Source organism: Pangasianodon hypophthalmus, chromosome 17 (genome assembly GCF_027358585.1).
Source record: "Pangasianodon hypophthalmus isolate fPanHyp1 chromosome 17, fPanHyp1.pri, whole genome shotgun sequence".
Classification (NCBI taxonomy): domain Eukaryota; kingdom Metazoa; phylum Chordata; class Actinopteri; order Siluriformes; family Pangasiidae; genus Pangasianodon; species Pangasianodon hypophthalmus.
The window spans coordinates 8,035,152-8,047,172 of NC_069726.1; positions in this window are offsets into that span (position 1 = coordinate 8,035,152).

Genomic DNA, 12,021 nt, shown 5'->3' on the forward strand with positions numbered 1-12,021 from the left:
AATTCAAGAGGAAATCTGTTCAGCAAAGAGGTAAGGACGAGGGCCCGGGGAAAGCATGGAGAAAGAAGGATTAGATGACACTTTGGAGGCTACAGGTATGTTAATGCCCAAATGGAGGTATCTACTGTGCAAGAGAGTAAGTCTTCAATTCACTCTGAAATTCATTCTCTGCAAAAGGGTTTGATGCAGGAGTTGACCGACTTCAGACAGGGATTTCGGTCAGATATAATAAAAGAATTCAGTGCTTTTAAGGAGTATATTAACAAGAAAAATCAATGATGCAGCTACAAAACTGCAAACAACCACTACTTGAAGAAGTGGATGGCCATATCTCTGAACTGGCGGTTGAGATCATTAACATGTGAGCGGCACTCCTAGAGGCTCTGGAAAGACAGGATTCTGTACAGGCTAAACAGATATTGACAGCTGTTTAAGGAGGAAAAATGTCTGCATATATGATGTCCCGGAGGGCACTGAGAAACGGCTGCAATAGCCTTTGTGGCCAAGTTGGTTAGCATGAAGCTGGAGATCATGGAGGATCTCAACATTTAGTGAGGGCATAGAGCACTCGTACCAAAGCCGAGATCAAACCAGATCAAAGAATGACTGCTGCAAGCAGCATGGCAACAGGAGAAAAGGAGAGAATACGGAGAGACAAGAAAGGCGCTGAGGGAAAGTGGGATTAAATTCCAAACACCTACCCAGGTGCCTTAGAAAAACATGAAGTTATGTGGATGTCAGTAGAATCAGGCTAGTGGCTTAGTTCTTGCATTTAATGCCAAAATAAAAGATTTAAAAGATCATTATTACATATATGGGTCTTTAGAAACCCGGAATGTATATCTAACGCGGATGGACCTTTAAACTGCCCCCATAGTATAAAACTGTCCTAATATTTTATTAACAATTACAAAATAATAAAATAAAGCATATTTCGTTATATTTTGACATTTTATTTGTCATCAAACAAATGCACCAAAAAAAAACATAAAAAAAAAAACCCAGTTAAAATTACACATTATTACGTCAGGCACTAAATAGTCAAAATGCTTTAATATTTCCATCAAATCATTTCAGTCACCATAACAAAATAAAAATCATTACAATATTTAATATTTTTGTAATTAAAGTCATTTTATCATGTATAATTTTTATGGTTAAAAACAATATTATCGTTTATGTAACTAATATAACTTTCAGAAGTTGCACAAGGAACAAAGCTAATTGGAGTAAAACTATTAAACTTCCATTAAAGTACTTCAAAATTTCTGACTACTCAGTTCAGAAATATCAACAAAACAAAACTCTTAAATTTTTCTCCCTTCTCATCAGTGTAAACCATTTTATCATGTATAATTATCATGTATCAAAACTATTTCACCATAAGATATGTGCATGTATAGTATGCAACTTTTATGAAACACATAGCCTGTTTTGTCATAGATGAGAATTATAAAACTGCTGCAAAAGCACTATAAATTAGTCAAATAACTTCAATAACAATATGACAATAAAAACACATTGAAATTTAAAACATTTTCCTTTACACAACAAATGAAACCTTTTTGCAATAAATAGAACTTTTGCACATCAACATTTCTAATTTGCTGAATTTTATTAGTAGGCTAATTTTTTTCAATGAGAACAATAGTTACAAATGACAGTGACTCTTTTGCGGTCATTGCAGCATGGCTGGCCACACTCACAGCAGTGGTCCACTGTTTCTCGATCAAGTGATGAAGGGCAAATGTGGCTTCTTTGTGGGGGTTCTGTTTCACAAAACCACAGAGTTTCAGTGCACTCTGGGATGCTCTCGGAAGTCTTGGTACCTGCCGTATTTACATTTACATTTATGGCATTTGGCAGACGCCTTTATCCAGAGCAACTTACAGTAGTGCTTTGAAGTCTATCAAAAATACATTCTGATATTTGGCTCACTAGGTCACAAACTAGGAATACCATCAGTCCAAAACTCTGTTGGGGAGGTTTTTTTTTTTTTTTAAAAAAACTTAAGTACTTTATGAAGAGGTAAGTCTTTAGACATCGTTTGAAGACTGCCAGTGACTCAGCTGTTCGGACATCTAGGGGAAGTTCATTCCACCACCTTGGTGCCAGAACAGAGAAGAGTCTCGATGCATGCCTTCCTTGTACCCTGAGAGATGGCGGGACCAGTTGAGCAGTGCTAGAGGGTCGGAGGGAGCGTGGTGCCGCTTGAGGTGTGATAAGTGCTTTGAGATAAGTGGGTGCTGGTCTGTTTTTGGCTTTGTAGGCAAGCATCAGTGTATTAAATCTGATGCGGGCAGCTACAGGAAGCCAGTGGAGGGAGCGCAGCAAAGCCATTGTATTTGTATACAAAGGTTGTATTTCTTGCAACCATGGTCTCAGCAGGTGAAGGCCAAGGTTCTCGAGGAAAATTCAATATCTGTAAGGACTCGCAGCTTCCCAACCTGGAAACTTTACAATGAAAACAACTTGTGCGCTTATAGCAGCAAAGTTGAGGCAATTTTAGAAATATGCCAAGGGCCAACATTTTGTTCTTCTCTGTACACTGTAGTTGTGGCACAGTTGGTCCACATGGTCCACAGCACACACAGGTTCACAGGTTTCCCAGACACCTCATCGACCTCTTTTTTTTTTTTTTTTTTGTCACGCATGCTGCATAAAAGTACAACCACCTTGTTCTTTTTTGGCACATAGGACAACGTGGCTTGCTTTTGGAAAAAGCCAAACAGGCTTGATCCCACAAGTCTCCTCTTACAGGCACGAAACACAGGCGGAACTTCTGGGTTGTTTTTGCACACTGTTCCCAGCAAGGTAATTTATTTGCAGTGCAAATCAGTTGTGAGTTTTGCACTTGTAAACCAGTTATCAGTTATGACACTTACTCCAGAGTTCAGAATTGGCCCTATCAATTTCTTCACTACACTCTCTGCCAATCCTGTGCATAGCTGATCACCTTCACGGCCAATGTATGGTAGCCCATTGAAAGTGTATGCAGTTGCAACAGCCCTCATCAGAAACAGTTTCATGCTGTATTTGTCCAGTTTTTGGGCATGTACTGCCGGAAGCTGCAACGTCCTCTGAATGGGATGAGCTTCTCATCAGTTGTCACATACGTGCAAATGTTGTAGTGTTTCCTGCGATTTTCCGTGAAGGCATTCAAGAGTGATCTAAATGGAGCAAATTTGTCATTGATTTTTCTCATCTGATGTGTGGCACGGTGATCAAATCTCATGAATGATACAATCTGTTCAAACCTATTATTGCTGAATGCAGCTTTTAATATTGGCCTCCCACTGTGACAGCTGGACCAGAGAGATCTCAGAGACTCGTGCTGAGAGTGGTAGACACCAAGCAGACTCCTATCACAGCTTTCATCTCAGTTTCAACAACTTGTTTCCATGTGCTGGGAATTCTACCTTTAGACTCCATATACATTCTTTCATACTGGTTAGAATTTTCTATCACTTTAGGCAGGATGTCATCATCAATGAAACATGAGAATGCTTTCAGTCAGCACCAGGTGGTGTGCTTTCCTCCTTGGGACCAGATGGCAGTAGCCGAGGTGAGTGCCTTATCATTTAGCAAATTGATGAACTATGCGATCTTGGTTTTCTCAGTCACTCCCTCCTGCCTGGAGAAATACAGGGAATACTGAAGCATGAAACCTTTACATGAAGCAGTATCACCTGAATAGGTTGCTATAAGTGATGAGGCAGATTGAGAAGGTGCCGCCATTGTAGCCAGTGTGGGTTTCAGTGTGCTGGTTAGCTGCACAGTGATCTTGGCAATCTGCTGTTTTTGCTCAATGAAGAGACAGCCTTGAGAACCCAGATCCTGCTGCCTCCAAATTTGGGTCTCAATCTCATTCCAATATTATACAATTTCTGGAAAATACTACACCTCTCTTAAAACCAAAGCAAAAACAAATGTAAAATACTTTAGTTGTTGTGTATAATTACTGTAAAGCTTTATATACTATTTAATATTGGACTGTAGTTCTTTATTCTATTTAATTATTGGTAAATTATTTGTAATTATAATTTGTGTTTGTCTGCATGACATTTGTCTTTTGCATATAATTTATATTTGTTGTAGTTGGTGCCTATTGTGCAATATCTTTAACAATAAATAGTCAAAAGAGTTTAAACTGTGGATTTGTCATTGTGGACATCCCGAGTGTGTGGGCCACTCAGATGACATTCCCAGGCTGAAAAACAGTCCCACTCTGGCCCTGCTGTGCTTTGTATAACAATGCTTGAAAAATGGTGCATGATGCTCAGTAGGTAGAGACGTAGGAAAACATTTCCATTTGCCGCAGCAAAAAAGGCTGCCCACTGCTCTGGGTGTGTGCTCACTGTGTGTGTGTGTTCACTACTGTGTGTGTGCACTTGGATAGGTTAAATGCGGAGCACAAATTCCGAGTATGGGTCACCATACTTGGCCACAAGTCACTTCACTTCACTTCTGAACTGTGGCTGTGGGGATTTGTGCATACTCAGCCACAAGAGAATTAGGTAGGTCAAGGGCTGATGTCAGGTAAGGAGGCCTGGGGCACAGTCAGCATTCCAGTTCATCCCACAGGTGATTAGTGGGGTTGAGGTCAGGGTTCTTTGCAGGCCACTCGAGTTCTTCCACACCAACCTTGGTAAACCATGTCTTTATGGACCTCACTTTGTGCACAGGTCTATTGTCATGCTAGACAGGTTTGGGCCCCTTAGTTAGAAAGGAAATCATAATGCTACAGCATATAAAGACATCCTATACAATTGTGTGCTTCCAACTTTGTTGCAACAGTTTGGCGAAGGCTCATATGTGGATGTGATGCTCAGATGTCCACATACTTTTGGCCATATAGTGTATTTCCAAAATGAAAATGAAATTAGAGTAGAGTTACAATTGCATTTTCTAAATAAAGAGGTCAATACCTCTGAAGGTGTACTGTGGTATCTGGGACCAAGACGTTAGCAGCAGATCCTTTAAGTCCTGTACGTTACGAGGTGGGGCCTCCATGGATCGGACTTGTTTGTCCAGCACATCCCACAGATCCTTGACTGGATTGAGATCTGGGACATTTGGAGGCCAAGTCAACACCTTGACCATTTTGTCCTGTTTCTCAAACTATTCCTCAACAATTTTTGCAGTGTTTTTGCATTTTTCCTGCTCCCAACACATCAGTGTCAAGAACTGACTGTTCACTTGCTGCATAATATATCCCACCCCTTGACAGGTACCATTGTAACAAGATAATCAGTGCTATTCACATCACCTTTCAGTGGTTTTAATGTTATGGCTGATTGGTGTAATATTGTACAAGTTGGTTTAGATCAAAACAGTCGACTGTTTTGATTCAACTGGATTATTCACATGAAGATATTTAATTTTTTCCAAATAAAAATTCTTACAAATTATGCAACAAATAAGCTAAAGTGTGTAGTACTTTTACCAGAAGGTGCATAATAATTTGCAAGTTGTTTGGGATCAATACAGTCAACTGTTTAGAAGCTATTGATTTTTTTTGTCCAAGTAAAAAATTTATTAAAAATCTGTAACAGCTAAAGTTGTTTTGGAACAACTTTTCTTTTTCAGCAGATACTGATTTTTTTTTTTCAGTAACATATTTTTAATAACCACTGAACTAATCTTGAGAAGGTGCATAGTAATGTGCTTGGATCAACATACCAACCCATTTGGACATATTTTCCAAACACTGATAGAAATATTTTCCATCAATTGTTGACTGTTGTTGCAAAACTTGTACAATATTATGCTACACTGAAAATACTAAACTCTTTACTTTGGCAAGTTTAATTGTTACTGAATTCTTATTTGGAAAAAAAATATCAATTCAATAGCTTCTGAAGGGTTATGACTATCGATCCAAAACAACTACAATATTATGCACCTTCTCTCAGTTATAGTACAATCTTTACATTGGGAAGTTTAACTGTTACTGAATTTTTATTTGAAAAAATATTCAGTAGATTCTCAATGGTGCCACATCAATGCCGGAAATGGCGATGCCTTCCACATCAAGTTAAACGGAGTGGCCTTCAAACGTGGCCGCCGAGGACTACAGCACCCAACAACCACAGGGGCTGTCATGTTCATGTTCACCGGCTTACTGATCACACACACCTGAACTCAATCCCTCCAAAACAGCCACACAGTATATAAGAATTCTCTCATCACCCACTCAGTGCGAAGTATATGCTCAGTGTCCTGTACCTGTTGATACCAAGACTTTGATTATATGCTACAGTGTTTCTGGTAACAACTAAGTTTCTGGTTTCTGGTTTTTGTCTTTGTTTCTTGCCCAAGTATTGTTGTTTGTACATTGTCTGACTTCTGCAGGTTTACTGACCTAGACCCTTCTTCTCATTTTGGATTTGTTTGTCTTTGGAAAAATAAAGAATATCCAAAGTTCCTGACAGGCAAGTGTAACTGTTACTGATTTTAAATAATTTTTATTAGAAAAAAAATTCAATAGCTTCTAAACAGTTCAACATATTTGATCCAAATGTCACTTTTTGACTGCCTATAATGTTTGCAATTTATTATTATTTTTACTTGCATAGAGTACGTTAATAATTTAGAGTACAGTATGTGCAATATCTCCCACTATGTCACTTTTTGACTGCTTACAATGTTTACAGTTTATTATTTTCACTTGCGTAGAGCACATTAATTATCTTGCACAGTCTTTTGTCTGTGTTCAGTGTTTACAGGTTGCTAGGTTTGTACAATGTAAGAGTTCATTATCATTTTTGCACTGTGCTGGGTAGGAGTGTGCAAAAATGCACATGACAATAAACTTGATACAAAACAAGTTGCATGTTATGTACCTTCTGTTGAATGTACTACACTCTTTACTTTCACAGGTTTAACTGTTACCAAATATTTATAAATTTTTCTTTGGGGAAAAAAAATTCAACAGCTTCTGAATGGTTGAATGAATTGAAACAACTTACAATATTATATGAATTGAAACAATGTACAATATTATGCACCTTCTCTAGAATGTAGTACACTCTGTCTTTTGGCAATTTTAACTGTTGCTGAATTTTTATGAATTTTTATCTGGATAAAATTCTATAGCTTCTAAATGATTGAAGAAATTGATCTAATACAACGTGTAAAACATGCACCCTTTCTAGATTGTATTTAAACTATTTATTTTGGCAAGTTAGACTTTTACTGATTTTAATGAATTTTTATTAGAAAAATTTTAATAGCTTCTGGACAGTCAACATTATTTTTCGAAAACAACTTGTGCACAATATTATTTACTTGACTCAGTTGGATCTAGATTCTCGCCACTTGAATTGTTGTATTGTATATTATTGTATATTATGTTGTGTTGACCGGAAGTGTTTGTTAGTCTATGCTAATTAGTTCTCTCAGGTGACTAATCAAGAGTAGTTTCAGTCTTCCTCAAGGTGTGAATTCTGGGCAGGGCTTTCTAAGATATATTGAAGGTTATCCGCCACAGACACTACTGTCTGTAGCGGTCAGAAACATAATTTGCAACAGTTAGACACTAATTTAGAAAGTGTCACGTTTAATGGTGTATATTCTTGCTTAGTTAAGTGCTACAAGTTCCCTCCCAGTTTTATTTTCACCAACCCCTCTCCTGACCAGGCTGCAGACATGTGCCTCAAACCAATCTTTGTTGTTGCCTCTCACAGACCCAGAAGCTTTCATGCACAAGCCAGAGGCCACACTACCAGTAACCTCCTCTGTCGTCTCAATCTCAAACAGTGGTGGTAGGTGGGCTCTGGAACTGCCAGTCCGCTGTAAAGAAAGCTGATTTCATCTCAGCTTTAGCTTCCCATTATTCTCTTCACTTTTTGGCACTAACTGAGACCTGGATCTCTCCACAGAACTCAGCTACACCGGCTGCCTTATCCTCTGCTTATGCTTTCTCGCACACTCCACGAGAAGCTGGCAGGGGTGGTGGTACAGGTTTGCTGTTGTCTCGGAGATGGTGCTTCACACCGCTCTCCCTGTCTCATCTCAACATCTCATCCTTTGAATTCCATGTAGTTACAGTTACCTCTCCAATCAACCTTCTCATCATTGTCATCTACCGCCCTACTGGTCCCCTAGGGGCCTTCCTTGAAGAAATGGACATGCTCCTCAGTCTTTTCCCTACTGACAGCACCCCTCTTACTGTCCTCGGAGACTTCAATCTCCCTGCTGACAAGCTCCAGTCTTCTTGCCTTCTCCCTCTTCTGCATTCCTTTTCCTTAACTTTCAACAGCTGTCCTCCTACACATAAAGGAGGAAACACCCTGGACCTTGTCTTCAGCCACCCCTTACCTACTACAGACATCAGTGCTACCCCTCTCCACATCTCTGACCATCTCTTGGTATCCTTTACCTTCACCCTCCCTATCCTGCCTAAAACCACCAGCCTTCAATACTTCTCTCCCACTCATAAAAACCTCCACTCTATCTCCCCTTCCTCCTTAGCTTCCTGCACCCTATCATCCCTTCCTGTCCTTGACTCATTTTCCTCCCTACCATTGGAGCTAGCCACTGACACTTTCCTCTCCTCACTTTCCTCATCCATGGACCTCCTCTGCCCTCTATCTTCTAAACCCAGGAAGATTTCCTGCCCTGCTCCTTGGCTATCAGATGTGTTACACAGTAATCTGAGAGAATTAAGAACAGCAGAGAGGAAGTGGAAGAAATCGCAACTCGACACAGATCTTGTCTCTTACCGTGCTTTCCTGTCCAAATTTTCATCTGAAGTGACTTCTGCTAAGACTGCCTTCTACAAGGAAAAGCTGGAATCCTCTGCACAAGATCCTCACAAACATCTTTTCTTCACTACTCAACCCACCGACCCCTCCTGCTCCATCCTCCCTGACTGCTGAAGACTTTGCCACTTTTTATGATGAGAAGATTGAAAAAATCTGCCAGACATTCACTTCTACCCCTACTCCTACACTACACACTGAGGATTCTCCCTCTCATTCACTGACACAAGTTTTCTATACTAACAACAGAAGAGATCCTGCAAATTATCTTATCCTGCAATCCTACCACCTGCCCATTGGATCCAATCCCTTACACAATGCTCCAGACCATTTCTCAAGACCTCCTCCCCTTCATCACCACTATCATCAATGGCTCCATAACATCTGGTCATGTACCAACCTCATTCAAGAGAGCAAGGGTTATTCCCATCCTGAAGAAATCCACTCTGGATCCTTCTGACATCAGCAACTACCGACCAGTATCACTTCTCTCTTTTCTTTCTAAAACCCTTGAACTAACCGTATACAATTAGCTGTCTTACTATCTCTCACAGAACAACCTCCAAGATCCCAATCAGTCTGGCTTCAAACCAGCACACTCCATAGAGACTGCCCTTTTGGCCGTCACTGAGAAGCTACATGCTGCTAGATCAGCCAAACTGTCTTCAGTCCTCATCCTCCTCAACCTTTCAGCAGCGTTTGACACAGTGAATCACAAGACTCTCTTGTCCACCCTCATGAGCCTAGGAATTCGTGGCGCAGCATGGCAATGGTTTACTTCCTACCTGGAAGGTCGGTCATATCAGGTGACATGGAGGGGATACACATCTGCTCCTCGCAGACTGGTGTCCCACAAGACTCAGTACTTGGTCGTCTCCTGTTCTCCCTCTACACTCGATCTCTTGGTGCGGTCGTATCCTCACATGGGTTTTCATACCACTGCTATGCAGATGACACCAACTCATCCTCTCCTTCCCTCCCTCAGACACTCATGTTTCTGCTCAGATATCAGCATGTCTGGCAGACATCTCATCATGGATGACAGCTCATCAGCTGAAACTTAATCCCACCAGAACTGAACTGCTGTTCATCCCAGGTGATTCATCCCCATCTCAGGATCTTGCAATCTCCCTAGACAATTCTCTGATCTCTCCTTTGGTTACTGCACACAACCTTGGGGTAACCATGGACCAATCAACTGTTCTTCTCCTCTCATATTGCTAATCTGACATGCTCATGTCAATTTTCCTTTATAACATCAGAAGAATCTGTCCATTTCTTTCCACACAGGCCACACAGGTGCTTGTTCAGTCCCTTGTCATTTTAAGACTGAACTACTGCAACTCACTCCTGGCAGTTCTGCCTCTGAGAGCCATTCGTCCTCTGCAACTGATCCAAAATGCAGCTGCATGATTGGTTTTCAACCTTCCTAAATTTTCCCACACTACCCTATTGCTACGCTCCCTCCACTGGCTTCCTGTAGCTGCCCGCATCAGATTTAAAACACTGATGCTTGCATACAAAGCCAAAAACGGACCAGCACCCACTTATCTCAAAGCACTTATCACACCTCACATGGCACCACACTCCCTCCAATCCTCTAGCACTGCTCGACTGGTCCCACCATCTCTCAGGGTACAAGGAAGGCCTACATCGAGACTCTTCTCTGTTCTGGCACCAAGGTGGTGGAATGAACTTCCCCTAGATGTCCAAACAGCTGAGCCACTGGCAGTCTTCAAACAATGTCTAAAGACTTACCTCTTCATAAAGTACCTCTTCATAAAAAAAAAAGTATTGTCTGAGCACTTGTCTATTACCTCCCCAACAGAGTTTTGGACTGATGGTATTCCTAGTTTGTGACCTAGTGAGCCAATATCAGAATGTATTTTTGATAGACTTCAAAGCACTATTGTAAGTCGCTCTGGATAAGGGCGTCTACCAAATGCCATAAATGTAAATGAATTTGCTGACCATCGATTACTCTTACTTGATCAAAGCCATGCCTGAGGGTCTTGCCCGACTGCTCCGAGGGGAATCCCCACCAAGAGGGTGCCTCCCCAGCCAATGCTGTGCACATTCCACACCGTCTCTCATTACTGCAGGACCCATCCACAAACATTAGCGAAAGAAATGTCTTAAACCCTGGCCAATTGTATCCCAGGATCAGTGGATGGGAGAGGCGAAATTTTTTTACCCCTGAAATTTAAGGATGATGGGCATCAGAGGATATTCATGAACATCTCCTTGTACACACCTCACCTTCACGAACTGTGCATTTCCCAATGCCTCGCCTTGAATCAAGTGCTGGTATGTACCCCCTTGGACAAGTACCAGTATGTGGTATGCCCCTGCTAAATCGGGGGCAGCCTGTGGTGCATTGGGGATCTGGATCAGTGCCCCCACCTCCCTCATGTGGCACTGGTCCTGGAAGTGCCCGGGATCCCCGCAGCGCCAGCAGACCAACCTAGACTTGACTCACTCACCCGCAGCCCTGGATTCACCCACCTGCGGGAAAGAGGGCAACACAGAGGGGGAAGGAGGGGGAACAAAGGCGTGGGGAGCAGGCTTCAGGGGAATGGGCCCCCATTTCCATGGGGTAGGGAGAGAGGCAGGAGGGGAGCGAGAGGGAGGGGAAACAAGAGGGTGAGAGAGAGAGGGAGAAGTGGAAGAATCCCCTGAAAGGCTTGAACACTCAAAAGTTGCTTTTATTCTTTACTTTCGCTTTCAGCATTTTTTATTTTCAAACACCCAAGCACACACACCCAGCTTGGTACTGGTTACTCTCTCCTGAGATTGTCTCTCAGCTCTTTAGCCTCAGCACTGAAAGGCAAACAGACTCATTAACGGAATTAACCGCAGGTGTGCATTCTTCACCACACACTTCCTCCGGCTCCACCCTCCATTCACAAACAAGCCGCTCGACCGTGCCTCCACTTCCACAGTATATTTGATAAAATAAGACAAAATTGTTTTTCATTTATTTGTTTAAAAAATTGATATAACAATTAGTAGACTTTGAGAATCTAATTACAATAATAATAAATTAGAATATGCCTACATTTGGTGTCCTTCTAACCAGTGCTAGGCCAACATGGCTGTCTACCACACTGTAAAAAATCTAGTCAAATTTATCTATTTCCTATTATAAGATTACAGACAACAAATATATGATTATTAAACTTATTTCTAGACATTTTTAACTAATTCCAAGCTTGAAATACACTGAAGAAAGGAAACAAGCCTGTTAATATGCAAA